Source organism: Anolis carolinensis, chromosome 2 (genome assembly GCF_035594765.1).
Source record: "Anolis carolinensis isolate JA03-04 chromosome 2, rAnoCar3.1.pri, whole genome shotgun sequence".
Classification (NCBI taxonomy): domain Eukaryota; kingdom Metazoa; phylum Chordata; class Lepidosauria; order Squamata; family Dactyloidae; genus Anolis; species Anolis carolinensis.
Window position 1 is genome coordinate 249,984,910 of NC_085842.1, and position 17,687 is coordinate 250,002,596.

The 17,687-nt window shown below is 38.3% G+C and overlaps 1 long non-coding RNA gene across 1 annotated transcript; it reads left to right on the plus strand.

The window, feature by feature from the left end:
* Positions 1 to 1,489: 1,489 nt before the first annotated feature.
* Positions 1,490 to 15,767, plus strand: LOC134296625 (uncharacterized). Its single transcript, XR_010003420.1, has 4 exons — positions 1,490 to 1,724; positions 3,118 to 3,465; positions 13,378 to 13,735; positions 15,412 to 15,767. It is a non-coding gene; the product is annotated as an uncharacterized LOC134296625 (long non-coding RNA).
* Positions 15,768 to 17,687: the final 1,920 nt, after the last annotated feature.

A 17,687-nucleotide genomic window follows, 5' to 3' on the forward strand; every position in this document is an offset into this window, starting at 1 on the left:
CCCTAGAAGCTAAGATGATTAAAAGAGACTATCATACTAAGGACAATCATGTTTGGTAGAGTGGAAGATAGCAGTAAAAGAGGAAGTTACATTCCATATGGACAGACATGTAATGAAGGCATCCATAGCCCTGATTTTTCAAGACTACACCAGGGCTCTTGATAACACAGTCACACCCCCATCCCCAATGTTTTTTCTTGGTGTCCTAGTTTTTAGGCCTTGTCCTGGGATTATTTGGGATGCTGATTCAGAAAATTGCATTGAATAAACTACATCAGTTCTAGTTTCTTAGATATGGTTATCATGATTTTCTATGAGCAAGCGGATAACAACTGATATATGGCATATGTTGTGATTCTCAAAGAATAGAGGTGATAAGGGAAAACTGGTGCCATTTTTTGAATCAGCAAGTCAAATATACCCAGAAAGAGAGATAACATTTGAAGAACCAAAATGTGTGTTGGTCAGTGTAAGAGGGTGACTTGGAGGTCTCTCATTCATAAGGCTGTCATATGTTGAAGTCAACATCATGGCAGGTAACAATAATAAAGCACTGTATGGATAGACAGATTCAGTACCATAGGGACCTGTATTAATTAGTACAATTATGTAGAATGTTCTACAAGTTTGAGATTCCTACTTTGTTCTCAGAATTTTACTAAATAATTAATACACTGATTTTCAGGTAGCATCAGATATTCACTTTTAAGAAAAAAGACTAAGAAGACAATGGAGCCAAATAAAAGTAATGAAACAAACACAAGACAAATAATTGATGAATTATTAAATTAGTGTTATTTCAATGAATAAATACCTAAATAAAAGAAGATTGTCATAATGAAAATGAAGTGTACCAATGAAAAAGTCATCCTATGCATGCCCTGCAGTTTATTAAAGTGAATATACTTGGAACTATATCTTGCTTGGTAGGTAAGCAGTTAGTCATTCTAAAAGCAAATAAAATAATGTACAGTATGCCTGTGCATTATTGTGATATACAATAATGTGTATGGAAATGGGTTGGTCACCTACCATATATTGGATAGTATTCAGTACTGCAGTTATGGATTTCTAACTTGTAGTTACAGATCCATAACTAGAATTATTGATCTGTAACTTTTCTGTATCCAATAATTCTTCATAGTCACACCCACTTAAAACAAAAAGCAGTCCCCGATTCACCTTGAGAGCCAGCCACCAAATTGGGCCAAGGAGATTTGTTCAACTGGAAATCTAGGTGCCAAGAGGAGGATGTTCCCATGCTCCTACTACCTGTGAGTAAGCCTGCAATCATCAGAATCAGGACCTCATCACAATTCCTTATCACAGTCTCACTTGATGGCAAGAATGTATGGAAATCATCCTCCATGCTCCACTATCTCCAACTGAATGGAACTCCTCCACCAAATCTGGCAGTTGGCTCTCAAGGTGGGCTAAGGCATATTCTTTAGTTACATCACTTCAGCCAGACTCCTCCCTCCCCCTGGTGCTGTTTTGCCAGCCTTCATGGCAAAACAGCAAACATGGGGGGTGAATCTGTTGCCCTGCACACCACTTCATCACAGTGCTGCTTTCCCCATCACAAAGGGGAAGTATTGCTGAGGTGGCATGGATCTGTGATGGCTCCATTGGAGGTTCCTGTGTTTGGAGGGAAGCTTCCTAGTAGGATGCTTCCACTCTGGTTGTGGGCAAGGCCTGCACTGGAAGTCCAGCGACATTGTGTGGTAGGCAGCATGTCCATCCATCGCTGGACTGGTGGGGTAGTGTCTTAGGTTGCTAAAAAAAGTCCCATGTGATGAAATGGTAAATTGAGTTTAGGGTTCCGATGATAGTTTGTTTAATCACTGATGCACTGAAATTGACTTTTATCTTTACCAATCTATACACATATTGCAATACCTGAGAGGAAAAGAGAAAGAGGAAGACTTTAGCTGTTGAAATTAGAGTACAGGCAGCCCCCAACTTACAAACAAGATAGATTCTGTAAGTTTGTTCTTTTGGCTTGTTGTGGATACAATGTTTGGTGATAAAACTTCAGTTAAGACACCTTTTCCACATTACTCTTTCAGGAGTGAATTTCTCTTCCGAGGGTTAGATTTCTCTCACTTCCTGTTGTCTCACTTCTGTTCTGAAGTATGAGTTGTTTGTAAGTTTGATGTTTTTAACTTGGGGACTACCTATACTCCTTTAGGGTATTCTCTATGCATTTATATTAGTACAGAGAATAGGCCCAAATCGAAATAAGTACTACTCCGAAAACCATACTCAGAGGGGCCTGAATTCATCATTTTGATAGAACATGTAAAGTGGTTTAATAAGTCAGTTTAGTTCCAGAGCACATACTTTGCATGCAAATATTCTGGGATCAATCCCAGACATCTCCAGTTAAGAGAATCAGTTGGAGATGACAGGAAAGACCTCTGCATGAGATCATAAGCAGCTGCTGCCAGTCAGAGAAGCCCCAGCTCAGAGGAGAAGCTACAGCCAAATTGGACCCCACTCAACACACCAGGGCTGCCCTGCCACAATTTGATGGCCATTTCTAAATTTTCTCCTGCTGCTGGAATTGCTGCCAACATTTCATGGGAACTGTGGCAGGACTCTGTGGTGCAGGACAGTTCCAGACTTCTTCTCCTTCAACAGACTGGAGGGCATATATCACCTTCTCTTCTGGAGAGAATAAGAAGGCTGTGATTATTTGTGTGTGTGTGTGTGTGTGTGTGTGCATGTAATAACTGGATTTCAATGCATTTCTATTACTATTAATTTCTTTATGTATTGCAAGTGTCTTTTGGATGAAAAGGAGCAACTTTCTATATGCTTTCTTTGTGTTTGTGAAGAATAACATGAGAAGTGTTATAGAACTCACATGTTCTTGATGCTATAACACAGGGAGCTGAAAATAATGTCAGGGAGGTTAGGATTTAGCTGGCCTTAATGATTTTGTGCTTGTGAAAGTTAAGCAAATGAGAAGTACATTAAATAGGATGACAGAATGTAGATTATGTAGTGCCTTCGCCCCCAACCACTGCATTTACCCCAACTCTTTTTCTAATCTTTAATGCTATCTCCTATCCGCACCTCCCTCTCCTTTTCTCCCTCTCTCAATTTGTTAAGATGCTGAAATCTGCTTTGTGTGATTTATGAAGGAACTTGAAGCGATTAGTTTCACAGTGCATGAAAATTCCTCAGGTTCAGAGGGATGTCCAATCTGTTACACCAGGAACCGTTGACTGGATGAGAACATGAGCAGCTCGGAGCCATAAGGAGATTGTGTTGAGTTATTAAACACTTGTGGCAAAGCTGCTTATTGTTAATTCCCCAATGTCCTGCCGAAGTGGTTGGATAAGATCAGATCGGATTAGATCAAAGAGCCTGGGAACCGGCCTTTCGAGCAGATTCGTTTAATCAATAAAGAGGAGAGAGAGAGAGAGAGCAGCAGTACCAGGATCACAGGAGATTAGGGTAAGGAAAATAAGAAACAACAGATTTTCCCCCTCCTTTTTTATTTTTTAAAAAGAATGTAACTGCATGCCAAAAAGTGGAGCTTTTGCTTTCTTCCTTTTTTAGAAAAAAAAATCCCTTAAATTCCTGCGACTGTATCAGCATAAAGAGAAGAATAAATGGCTGCCTTTAAAACTTCATTATTGAACAGCCAGTTTAGAACCAAGCATTTCCTAATACAGTAATACTTCATAAGTCAAGAGGCTGTAAAAGTACTATTAAAGCAATCAGAGCTATAAAATACCTACTGTGAAAAAAAGTATCAAGAAGTGGCTTTTGCTTAAATGATTCTCTTAAGAGGAAAAAAAAGTGCTGGGTAGGTTAATATGCACACAAATTTCATCTTCCTTTTACAGTGGGGAGGGAGTTTGACAAAAAGGGGAAAGAAAAACAAACTCGTACTTAACCTGGTGCAATGGATTAAAGGGGGGGGCTCATTTCTGGGGAGGTAGAACTGCTGTCTGAGAAATGTGAATGAATCAAAATGAGTAACATAATTAATACATAAATTGGATGTATGGTCATTACTGGATTAAGGAGCGTAACACTGGATTTAATCAAGACAAAATAGTGGCCCATGTATATAAAAGGTAAAGGTTTTCCTCTGACATTAAGTCTAGTCATGTCCTATTCTGAGGCTTGGTGCTCATCTCCATTTCTAAAATGAAGAGCCAGCGTTTTCTGTAGACACCTCCAAGGTCATGTGGCCGACACGACTGCATGAAGTGCCATTACCTTCCCACCGGAGCGGTACCTATTGCTCTACTCACATTTGCATGTTTTCGAACTGCTAGTTTGGAAGAAGCTGAGGCTCACAGCAGGAGCTCAGCCTGCTCCCCAAATCTGAACTACCAATCTTTTAGTCAGAAAGTTCAGCAGCTCAGTGTTTAACTGGCTGTGTCACCGGGGTCATTCATATACTTATACACAAAGCTTTTTTCAAAGAAAAACCTTAAAATCACTACCTATTCACAATTGCAACTCCACTCTCAATAAAATGGAAAAATAATGAGAAAATCCAAATATGCCTTTTCTTTTTCTCTTCCAGTCAATGTTGGATAGGCCCCTCAAATGAATTAGCAAAGCAGGTGCCTTCAGAAAAATGATTGGCCTTAATAGTATTATAAAAGAATTACACTTGCCTTAACAGAATATAATTTTATATTCAGAATTAAATGTGGGTACGTATCTATAAACCCATTCTATAAAACTTAATTTCCCATCCAGATATGCTGATTACCTCAGGCCATGCATACCTTTACCGATAGTTAATTACTATGAAGGCTTTAACACTATTTTCCAAATCAGCATGCATGCATAAAATGACTGCAATCTAATTTGACATATTATTAGTGATGATTATTGTCATAGATAAATTAGATTGAACAGAAAATAACCTTCATCCTTAGCATGTTTTAGCTCTCAGAATTAATGTGATTTGGTGAACACACATAAATAAAAATCTGATGAGTCCCCGCTGACTGGGAGGCCTGCTGGTGCTGAAGTGTATCAATTTCATGCAGATGATGAATTCCTTAAGCATTCAATGATAATCATGCTTGATTTGACAAGACTTTCTCATGCTATTTTAGGGCCTTAATTTTCTGTGAAGTTCTGTCAAGTGCTCATCAAGCACCCACTTATCTCCCGATCTTAACCTGGCAGCCAATCAGGGGGTTGCCTAACAGTGCCACGACCAAGTGCCGGGCTATTAATATTCTGGTCATGTGACTGTCCAAGGAGAGAAGCCAATCAATGGCTGATTAACATGCAGGTCATGTGACTCCCAAGGAGAGTAAATGAGTTACACAGTAAGACATCAAACAAATTTTCATCTTGAAAGAGTGATTGCTTTTTCTGCTGCTGTGATGTTTGTCAAATTCACTCTAGCCTTGTCCAATTAAGCTCCATGAGATGAATTAATAATGAAGAGATGTAAGCGCTCTGCCAGCATGATCTCTATGAGGAGAACCATAGAATGGAGGCGGGTGGAGGGGGAGGGCGAAGGGGAAGAGATTTGAAAAAGACCATCTCTGGATGGCGGGCATAATTGCTATCTCAATGATGGGGCTGTTTTGTATTACTGAACTAAGCAAGCATGGCATTGTAGGGGGTAGAATTCAAAGACACGGCCACATTACTTTAGAATATCAGTATGTAAAGCACCTTGGAGACTCACTGAGAGAATGGCGTTGGTCGCATAAGCTTTTGTAGACCAAGGGTGTTTCTACATCAGAGCTTTCCAAACTGTGTGTCATGACACGTTTACTTTTACCTATATTTTTTATTCTTGCACACATTTACATATTGTTATTCATAAATGACCAAGATCATGGAAATGTATATAAGATATAAATGAAAGGTTTCAATGATATATTTTGTGTGCCCATACATGTTGTTATTACAATATATATATCTCTTAAAAGGGGTTGGTGTAAGCTCCAGTTTGATACTAAAACTGAATTACGGAACTGAGCAAGCATGGCATTATAGGGGGTAGAATTCAAAGACATGGCCACATTAGTTTGGAATATCAGTATGTAAAGCACCTTGGAGACTCACTGAGAGAATGACGTTGGTCGCATAAGCTTTTGTAGACCAAGGGTGTTTCTACATCAGAGCTTTCCAAACTGTGTGTCACAACACGTTTGTGTGTAGACGTGTCATGAAAATGTAAAGAGAAACCTCTGAGTCCATGTGAAATAAGCAATACCGCTGAAACATGGAAGCTTAAAAATGCTTGACGATGAAATGCAAATGTGCTCATCTAATATTGTTGCAAATATTCAAAAGCTGTGCTCATCCCATCAGCCTCATGCATCTCGTTACAATGGTAAGTAGTTATTTTAATAATGTGATATATTTTTATGGAGTCCCTGATGGCACAGCGGGTTAAACTGCTGAGCTGCTGAACGTGCTGACCAAAAGGTCGGTCATTCAAATCTGGAGAGTGGGGTGAGATCCCACTGTTAGCCCCAGCTTCTGCCAAGCTAGCAGTTTGAAAACATGCAAATGTGAGTAGATCAAAAGGTACCACTCCAGCAGGAAGGTAATGGCACTTCATGTGGTCATGCTGGCTACATGACCTTGGAGGTATCTGCGGACAATGCCAGCTCTTCCGCTTAGAAATGGAGATGAGCATCAATTCCCAGAGTCAGACACGACTAGACTTAATGTCAGGGGAAAACCTTTACCATTATCTATATTTTTTTAATCCTTGCATATATTTACATATTGTTACTCATAAATTACCAAAATCATGGAAATGTATATAAGATATAAATGAAAGGTTTCAATGAAATATGTTGTGTGTCCATACATTTCGTTATTACAATATATATCTCTTACAAGGGGTTGGCGTAAGCTCCAGTTTGATACTAAAACTTAATTACTGTGTTGCGAAATGATGCATGTGTAAAAAGTATGTCACCAACATAAAACATTTGGAAAGCTCTAGTCTACACTATTGAATTAATGCAGTTAGACACCACTTTTAGTTGTCATGGCTCAGTACTATACAATCATGACGGAAGTTATATTTTTACAAGCTCTTCTCTCTACAAGGATTACTCTCAATGCATTACACTTGTATATATCATATATTGAACTGTGTCTCTGTAGATGACTTCATGTTGCCTGTTGATTCTCAGAGATCCCAATTATTTCATAGAGTTTCCCAAGGTAAGGAACACTTGGGGGGGGGGGGGTATTGTCACTTCCTTCTTCTAAAATATAGCCTATAGCTTAAGGTATTGATAATCCCCCAACACGTTCTAGCCAAGAATGACCATGATAACTTCTAAGGCTAGATGTGATTTGCTGCTTTGCTAATAATAATTATTTTTTGCTTCTGTTGTGTGTGTGCAGATACATGCATATATGTATATCAGTATTAGCATACCTCCACTTAACAAAATATTTATTCACATGCATAACAAAAAATCTAAATAAATAAATGAATAAAATAAAGCAAAGTGGCCATGGCAATGTGGCCAAAAATAATATGATGAATTGGAAAAGTGGACCATCCCTAGAGCAATGAGCTCACTAGGGGGAAATGTGTGGCCGATTATTATGTCAATCTTACCACGAGATGTATGATGTGTGTAATGGGGTCACTGCAGGTTCAATGTTGACTGGGAAAATATGTCTCAAAAGAGTCCCCCCCCCCCAGTATAGACAAGCTCTTAGACAATATTAGAGATCATGCAGGCTATACTGGACCCAATAGGTTACGTCTACAAACTCTGTGCTATTTAATGATTTATGGACAAAATCAATATCTTGAACTTTTGTCAAATACATTGTGAAGGGCTATTCAACCTGAATGTTGACAGAAAATGTTTCTTTAAAGGGAGTTTTGGCATAAAACATTGCCTCATTGTGTCAAAAACTGTCCGTCTGGTTGTAAAATCAACCTTGAGTGACAAATGTATGTCTAGCACTACACAGGTGTATGTTTATCCAGTTATTATTATTATTATTTTTAAAAAAACCTTACATTTGTGTCCTTGTATTGAAAGAGAAATTCTAAGACAAGGGAAATGGCACTGAGTGATTACTTAAAATCTTCTTTACATAAGTGCCAAATCTATAGACGAGAAATGCAAAAAGGTTTCTGGAACAATGATTTATTAATTGAAGTAGTTGTATTTATTCCAACTGGCCCATTTCATTTGGTCTGTCACTAAATTAAATTCATAGACAGAAACACAAGTGCACATTTAAATACAATTATAATCCCGTTTAGCAAGGACATGCTTAATGTGGATTTCCACCCTCTGAAAGCAGCACTGTGAGTTTTATTCAGTCGGAAAGTAAATTGCATCTTACTGCCGATCCTATGCTAAATTCTGGTGACATGTTTAGAGCACAGACCCTATGACTAATAAAGCTTTCATCCACTCACTGAAAGGAGTTAGTCACCTAATGGATTTCTGGTGATATGAAAGAGAGTGTCGGATCCTACTTATTAAGTTCTAGCATGAAATTAGTTAAATTCCCAAGGCATTCTAAAGCAATATATTCTGGTCGGCTTAACAAGAGTGTTAGAGCATGCCAATTAGCTAGCAATCTGAAATAAACAGTAGTTACAGAGAGAGGGGGTAAGCTTATATCTGCAAAGTTAATAACATTCATAATGGGACTTCTTGGTATGGTGGCTCAAGATGCTGTGAGAAAGCAAGATGTGGAACATACTATATTCAAAAGATCATAAGTCAATTCCCAGTGCTTCTAGTCAAGGATTTTAAAAATTGTGAATAGGGAAGCAGTGATTTTCTGGTTGTTGATAGGCAGGGAAAATGAAACTTAAGGCAACAGAGAATTCAGTCTTCCAGAGACAAAAAAAAAAATCAAGGACAGGTTTAGGGTGTCGAGTGGTACTGACTGACACACAAAATTGCTGTTTCTGAAATCTACAAACTTTTAACTCAGCTCCTAAGAATACTTTAAAGGACAACAGGTACTCTGACATATGTTGGAGAAAACGAGACTTGGAAGCTAATGACTACTTGAAAGTACATTTCTTGCAGTTTCATTGTGCAGAAACAGGTCTCCAGAAAATACTAGCCCTGTTCAGCTCAAGTTAGTCATAGCCAACATTCAGTAGAATTCAGTCAGACCCGTTGCTTAGGTAGCTAACATATACAGTTGGCCTCCAATTTCATTGGAGTTAGAGGATCAGTTCCCCTGTAAAAATGGGGGGAAAAACACAATTTTAAAAAATCAGTATTTGGAGTTGACCATGAAATTGAAACTGGAGAACCTAGAGATTCCTAGAAAAGTGTTCTCTCTAGGAATCTCTAGGACTGCCAAGTGACTATACAATCCATGTCTGCCATAGGTTGACCATGAAATTGCCCCGAAGGACCTAGAGAATCCTAGAGATAACATATTAAACACATCTGCAAATAATCATATCTGTGAAAGTTAAACCTCCAAATGTGGAAGCCTGGCTGTACTCTGACTATGTCCACTCAGCTCATACATTGAAACTATGTGCACTCCCTGAGCTATGGTCCCTCATCAATTACAATTCATAGTTTTGAGATAAGCAATTGATTAAGGATTTATTGTGTTTTAAAAACATTTCTTTTGCAGTCAAGCAGCCATGTAAGCAAGGGAGTAGCTACAAGGGTTGGGGTTTAGGTGGGAATAAAAGCATTCCACTTCATGATGAGAAGCCTCCCTCCCATGAAATTTGCCTTCAGTTTCCAAATTTATGGCATTGCAGGGAGTGAGAAATTCAAAACTATTTACACCTAGAACAATAACAAATCCTCTTGGTAACATTGCCTGATCCATTTCTGTGTGTGCCTACCTCTATTTCGAAAAGCAAGAAATGATTGGAATGTTAGAAAATTCATGGAGAGGTAGAATCACTATATGGGAGCCTCCCTGTGGCAGATGGTTTGAAACTCAGAAGGGGAGGTGTGCAGAATATCTCTCAAAAGCATCATTAGTCTCCATTAACCATATTTTTCTCTCTTCAGCCAAGATGGACATGGCATTGCCCCATAGCTACAAGTGGTCCCTACAGCTGTTTCTATGTCCCCAAAATCCTCCTCCAGGCTCTCATGCATCTATCTTTTTATGGCCAAAAATAGGGTGAAGCCTCCAGAAAATGTGATTCATCTTTCAGTAGGTCATAGAACTTACCTGTACTGTATAATACACACATCATTGTTCAAATCCAAAAGTGGACATTGGGACATTCTCATTTTTTGGTTGTTGTTGTTCATGAGTTTGTTTTTTTGTCAATTTGAGCAGCTCCCTAGGCAGTCACAAGAAAAATTATCTCTCGGGCCTGCTGAAGTTGCTCACTTGTGGGGGAAACCTCTTTCTACCCAAATGTCAAATTGTTGCTGGAACCTTGATTTCACTAATAGAGAGGGACAAAGGCAAAAGGAATAAATCCAAAATGCCATCTAATTTTAGCTTAGAACTCTACCTGTCAGTAGTTATGCCTAAGGAGAATTCATTCAACTTTTTAGAATGAGGAACAACATACAGTTTTGAAGCCACCAAATTATGGTGCTATGGGGAAGCTTGGAAATCACTGAATTGCAACACTATAGGGATGGTTTATGGCCTTCTGGTGTACTCTGAAGAGCCAGATTTAGTCTCAGGGACTAAGGTCCTACTTCCCTGTATTGAAATGAAGTTATTCTTAATCCTCATGACATTTCATCCTTGACTTCTTATTGGGCACTTTTGATTTTTTTGAATGTTATCAAAATCCAATTATCTGAAGTAGAAAAAGTTCTAAAATAGAAATAACTAGCTGTGCCCGGCCACGCATTGCTGTGGCGAAGTATGGTGGTATGGGAAATAAAGTATTGAGGAATTGGTGGTAGTTAAGGTCAAGGGTAAAGGTTTTCCCCAGACATTAAGTCCAGTCATGTCTGATTCTGGGGGTTGGTGCTCATCTCCATTTTTAAGCCGAAGAGCCGGCGTTGTCCGTAGACTCCTCCAAGGTCATGTGGGATGACTGCATGGAGCAGCGTTACCTTCCCACCGGAGCAGTACCTATTGATGCACTCACATTTACATGTTTTTGAACTTCTGGGTTGGCAGAAGCTGGGGCTAACAGTTGTGGAATTTCCAATTTCCTTGCTTTATTTACTTTCTTTATTTCTTTATTTCTTTATTACTGTCCTGGTTTTAGAGATTATATTGTTCTGCATTATTCTATCCTAGAAATTATTTCATATCAAAGTAGAATCTCACTTATCCAACATTCGATTATACAATTATCCAACACAGTCTGCCTTTTCATAATCAATGTTTTTGTAGTCAGTGTTTCAAATTCATTGTGATATTTTACTGGTAAATTTGTAAATACAGTACAGTAGAGTCTCACTTATCCAACATAAGTGGGCTGGCAAAATGTTGGATAACCGAATATGTTGGATAATAAGGAGGCATTAAGGAAAAGCCTATTAAATATCAAATTAGGTTATGATTTTACAAATGAAACACCAAAACATCATGTTAGACAACAAATTTGGCAGAAAAAGTAGTTCAATACGCAGTAATGCTATGTAGTAATTACTGTATTTATGAATTTAGCAATATATCATGATATATTGAAAACATTGACTACAAAAATGCGTTGGATAATCCAGAACGTTGGATAAGCGAGTGTTGGATAAGTGAGACTCTACTGTAATTACTACATAGCATTACTGCGCATGGAACTACCTTTTCTGTCAAATTTGTTGTATAATATGATGTTTTGATGCTTAATTTGTATAACGATTACCTAATTTGATGTTTAATCAGCTTTTCCTGAATCCCTTCTTATTATCCAATATATTTACTTATCCTGCCGGCCTGTTTATGTTGGATAAGTGAGAGTCTACTGTATATTGATCATCTTATATTATCTGCTTAGAACTGGATTATCTGAGGCCCCTTCTTCACAGTTGTATAAAATGCACACTGAAGTGGATTATATGGAAGTGTGGAGTCAAGATAATCCAGTGCAAAGCAGATAATATAAGATTATAAATGGGTTATATAGCTGTGTGGAAGGGCCTTGAGTCTACACTGCCATATAATCCAGTGCAAATTAGATAATCTGTGGAAGAAGCCTAAGTGAGGCCTAAATTTGCCTGTCCCCTAACTGAAACCTGGCTGTCCCTTGGTTGCTAGGCAACCAAGTGGGCAGAGATTAGCCCTCTAAACTGGCAGCAATTGGATAAAAACAATTATTGCTCTCCCTCTAATTAGGACTTTATTTTTCTTTTCTTTTTGTTGTATCAACCTAGAGGCGTGGATGATGGGTTGTGTTGTCAAATTTCGAGGTTGGGGGGCCTGTAGTTTTGTTGTTTTGTCCACTGCCCTGATTCCATCACTCTTTTATATATATAGATTGCTGTATGCTATGTACAGAAGTTGGGTACCCACCTTTCTGACTTGGTGCAACCAAAAATACAAATTATCACATGTTTCCCCCTCCACACACAAAAAATCCCTGTCTTTGTATTGTAGCAATATTGCAATTAATCACTCAAACATTGATATTGCCTGTTGTGTTTCCAACAGCATCATTCATCTTCCGTTATCATAACACACTTCAGAATTCAATATTTGCTACATATGAAACATCAGCTCATTAAGCTGTATTTTACCTACTAGTAATGCAACTGTGCCAAGAACAACTCAAGTGCTTACAATGATTAGCTGATTAAATATTAACCAAAAAAAAATAGCCAATATTATTATAAGTACTATGAGTCAATGGAACCTTTAAGTCAACTGATTCAAAGATGCCTAACTTTCTGTCTGCTGTTTTAAGCAGTTAGGAACAACAACAGCAGCAACAACAACAACAACTTATTCTACTTTCTTTGCATAACTTTGCATAATTAATAGTTCTTTTTCTATGCAATCTATTGTTTGCAATATTTTTTTTTGTTTCAACAGCTGTTTTCATTAAATTGTAAAGCTCTTTGTGCCTAATCCTTTGAGCTGCACTATTGATAGCAAGAATGCTCTGAAGCTAGCTTTAGAGGAAGTGAGTCTCTGCCAAGCTGGAAAGCAGTCATGAAGTTACTTGAGAAATAAGGCCTACAGTGGTAGTGGTTGTGTAGCTAATCCATTAGTCTTTTATAAGGACATTGCTCTGCACCCTTATGGCTAAATTGACCCAACAACCAATCAATGCCTTTATTTGCTGAGTGGCTGTCCCTGAAAGGTCTTATTGCAGGATCCAGGCAGTAATCAAAGCTTCCATCAGTACCAGGCACTGATGACAAAAATGGCCAAACTTTCAATGAGGTTGGCTCAATTCCAGTCACACCATTTTGAAGATACAAAGAGCCTGTGTTGTGCTGTGGAATTCATTTTCTTGTTTACTTCCTACAGAAACAAGAGCATAATCAGGACTCAGTGCATCGGATCAGACCGCTGAGTTGTTGACAGAAGCTCGGAGAGGCTTGCCAGCTTTCCACATGAAACACAGGCTTTCTTCTAATACACCCCCTACCGTCTGTCTCTCTGCCAATTGTAGCACATCAGAGCAGCCATTGAGATAATGACCGTGAAGTCTCATGATACACTTTGATGAAGTGTAACATTTTTTAAGGGATTTTTGTCTGTGCCAAAGTGATAGAGACAGCTGACTAAAAATCACCCCATCAAAATCAAGGCTGGTGAACAGCAGGCAGAGACATGTGTTTCCAGCAAAGAGAGAGAGAACAACTTAGAGCCAATGATTTTCCCAGTGAGTATCTGCAACACATTTTCTTCCCATTTTTTAAAAAGTCATTTTGTTGTTTTACAGTGTACACAAATTTATTGGTAATATGCACTTGCTAAACAATTATCTATTCCTCACCAAGGGGAAAAATAGTTCAACAGAATAGATTTTTGGATGGGTATCAATAGCTGACAGTGCTATTATAAAATACAACTGCATGTCAAAGAAGGATCTATGGAAAAGAACAGATATGTTTAAAACATTGTGGCATACAGTATAAATCCTTTGCACATGACAATATTATGTAGGACGGCTGAAGGAACAGAATGGGATATTGATCATTTTCCTGCCCCAGGTCTCCAATTGTTCGGTCAAAGGTCTAAAGAGAGCCACCAGATATAAAAATGAATGCATGATGGGGGAAGCCGACACTATTACATTTTCCAAATAAACAAAGTAGCTGGTATCCATTAACCTCTGACCCACTAACCTCTTCAGCTGAGTACAGTACAACCCCCATTTTTGTGGGGGATGTTCTCCTTCTTTGCATGAATATGTGAAACTATGCACAATCGCAAACCCTATTTAATTGAAGGACTTCTGGCCCAAGAATACCATAGGGTCACTCTGAAGGGCCTAGAAAATGCATAGAGAGAACATATTTTATTGGAAATAGATTTTTGTAACCATGGATATTGGTCATGTGGGTATGAGAATTTTAGTGCATATAAAAATGCGAAACAGGGATGATGTACACAATCCAAATTCCTTCCTAAAGTATACTTGAAATTTTCTTTGTTTGTTTAATTATGAAGTGGGCAATCTTTATCTGTCCAAATATTTTGCATTACAACTCCCCTAATTCCTTACTATTGAGCATTGGAATAAGAGATCTCTATGTTTGGCTAGAGCAGTATTCCCATTACCTTGTTCCTAAACCTTAGGAATCAGACATAATACCTTGAACTGGATATGGAAATGGTTTGGATGCCCCAGGCCCCCATCTACACATAATCGAGTTTCTGAATGCAGATTATCTGCTTTGAACTGGGTTATATGGCAGAATAGATTTATATGATTCAGTTCAAAGCAGATAACCTGCATTCAAAAACTAGATTAAATGACAGTATAGATCCAGCCCTAAAAGTTTAAGCACTGGCATGACATGGTCTTTTTAACCAGATCCACCTAACTGACTTGGAACCATACTCTTGACAAAAATGTCCCATGTGAAGAGGTCCTTTGTTTATCTCAGGACATTTTATGTCTACTTCTGGTATTATTGGAGACTATTTACACCTGTTCTTCCAAGTTGGTTTATTTTAACCTGGTAGAAAATTAGAAGGAACAGGAAAAATCTGGTAATTTTCATTCTGACTGCATCTTTCCATGGCACTACAATGGAAATCATAACCCTAACAGCCCATTCCTGATGTTATTTAAATTCATGTACAGTAAGACTCCTGTATCTTTGAAGGATATTTTTCCAGACTACATGGATACATGAAAACACTGCTATTAATGCATCCTATTAAAATAAAGGACTTTAGCTCAAGAAAACCATACAGTTGAACTAGAGGACTTAGAAAATTGCCCAGAGAAGACATATTTTCTTAGATGTGGATAAATTAAACTATGTATTGATATTGGAGTCATATTGTAGTCATTTTGAAGAATGAGAATGTCACTTTCTTCCTCAGGAAAGTACAGTCAGCCCTCCACATTTGCTGGGATTGGAGGCACAGAACTCTCATAAAAGTGAAAGCATATGACTTCCGGTGAGCAATGGCAACAACAGGCTGGGCTTGCTAAGGGCTCTCGGCAAGCCAAGCCGCGATCGACAACCAGGTAGAGCTTTCAGCTCCCTTACCCCCCGCGGATTGAATGAAAGCATATGATGAGGTCATATGACAATTTCATAATGTAGGAAACAGCACCTGGTCTTGTACAAGTTTAAAAATTTTGTAATTTCCTTCTTATATCTATCTAGGAAAGTCTTTAATATGCATTTGGATTGGTGCACCACATAATAACAAATGGTCAATGGTTAAACAGAGCGAACGTCAAATTAGTCAATATTTTTCTGGCTCAGTGCTTATTGAGATAATACTTCCTTGTATTTTTAGTTACCCTGTCTATTGCCCTTTCTTAATGAACAAAATGACAGTAGCAAAAACACAGATTCTTAAATTACCATGATATTATAAAAGGTGTGGTAAAAAAACAACTTTGCATACCACTGTAATTATATGCATTTGATCTGATATCCTCAATCAGGCCATGGGGATAGTCATCCACAAGTATAGTTCTGTACCTAACTAGTAACCCACCACAATGGGTAAGGATGCTTTAGTCATTCAATGAGTCAACAACAACAACAACAACAACAACAACAACAACAAAACTTTATTTATATTCCACCCTATCTCCCAAGGGGACTCAGGGTGGATTACAGCACACTAAAAATACATAGAGACAAACATTCAATGTCTCACCACAAAAGCAGATAAAGATACAATTAACAAGCCATCCAATCCCAACACCAATCAAGCCAGCCATGCTTTAAAAGGGTCAGGTAGCAGGTGATGTAAAACAAGAAAGCCACTGATAGAATAGGTAGTGATCAATAGCTGGACAAATAGTTGTTTTTGATACAAAGCAATATCTTTGATTCCAAACAGTAATATTTTTTTTACAACGGATGGACCAAACATATGTGGGAGGGCTAACTTGTCCTGAAAATGGTGGGCCATGGCTTCAGGCAATTAACTACTGAACCTCAGTGCCACATTTCCCCGGACCTCAAGTATCTCACTCTATTCAAGTTGCTGATGGACATCCACGTATTTTTCCAAATGAAAACCATCTCTTTCATGGGATTGACATACTGTGTTTCCCCAAAGATGTGCTAGGTCTTATTTTCAGTGGATGTCTTATTTTTCCATGAAGACGAATTCACATTTATTGTTGAACAAAAAAAATGAACATTTATTATATACTGTACAGTAGTTGTCATCACAAACCAGCATAACCAGACAAATTGTGAATCCTATCAAGAATTTCTTGTTACTGCCATTATTTCAATGTACAACTGGTATGTACATTTACGAATCCTGCATGCTCTGGTGTTCTGTTTGGCAGGTGCTGGGCATGCTTCCAAACAAAAACTTTGCTAGGTCTTACTTTTGGGGGAGGCCTTATATTTAGCAATTCAGCAAAACTTCTACTAGGTCTTATTTTTCGGGGATGTCTTATTTTCAGGGAAACAGGGTAGATAGGATCCAATCTTTCTTCAGGGCTCTCCAGTAGCAAGAAGAGTACAGTATTTGTTTTTGGAGGTTGTTGTTGTTGTTGTTGTTGTTGTTGTTGTTGTTGTTGTGTGGCCTTCAACTCGTTTCCAACTTTTGACAACCCTAAGGTTTTCATGAGGTTTTCTTGATAATATTTGTTCAGAGGGGGTTTACCGATGCAATGGGAAAACCAATCGCAGTAAAGATGAAAATCAACAGGGTGCCAGAACTTGAAACCCACCAGTTGTCATCTCCTCTAAACCTGAAAAAACTCAGAGAAGCTATCAAGCAATGTAAAACTGGTAAAGCACCTGGCCTAAATGACTTAATGATGGAGCAAATCAAACATTTGGGGCCCAAAGCTAAAAACTGGCTTTTGAAATTCTACAATCAATGCTTGGCACACAAACAAATTCCCAGAGTATGGAGGAAAACTAAGATCATTGCCATTTTAAAACCCAGTAAAGATGCCTCCAATGCCAGGAGCTACTGACCAATTTATCTCTTATGTCATCTATATAAAGTCTATGAGAGGATGCTATTAAATTGATTAGGACTTGTCATCAAACCTAAGCTTATTGCACAACAAGCAGGTTTCAGACCAGGGAAAAATTGTACAGGTCAAATTCTCCATCTGACTGAGCATATAGAGAAAGGCTATGAGAAAGGCTGCATTACGGGAACAG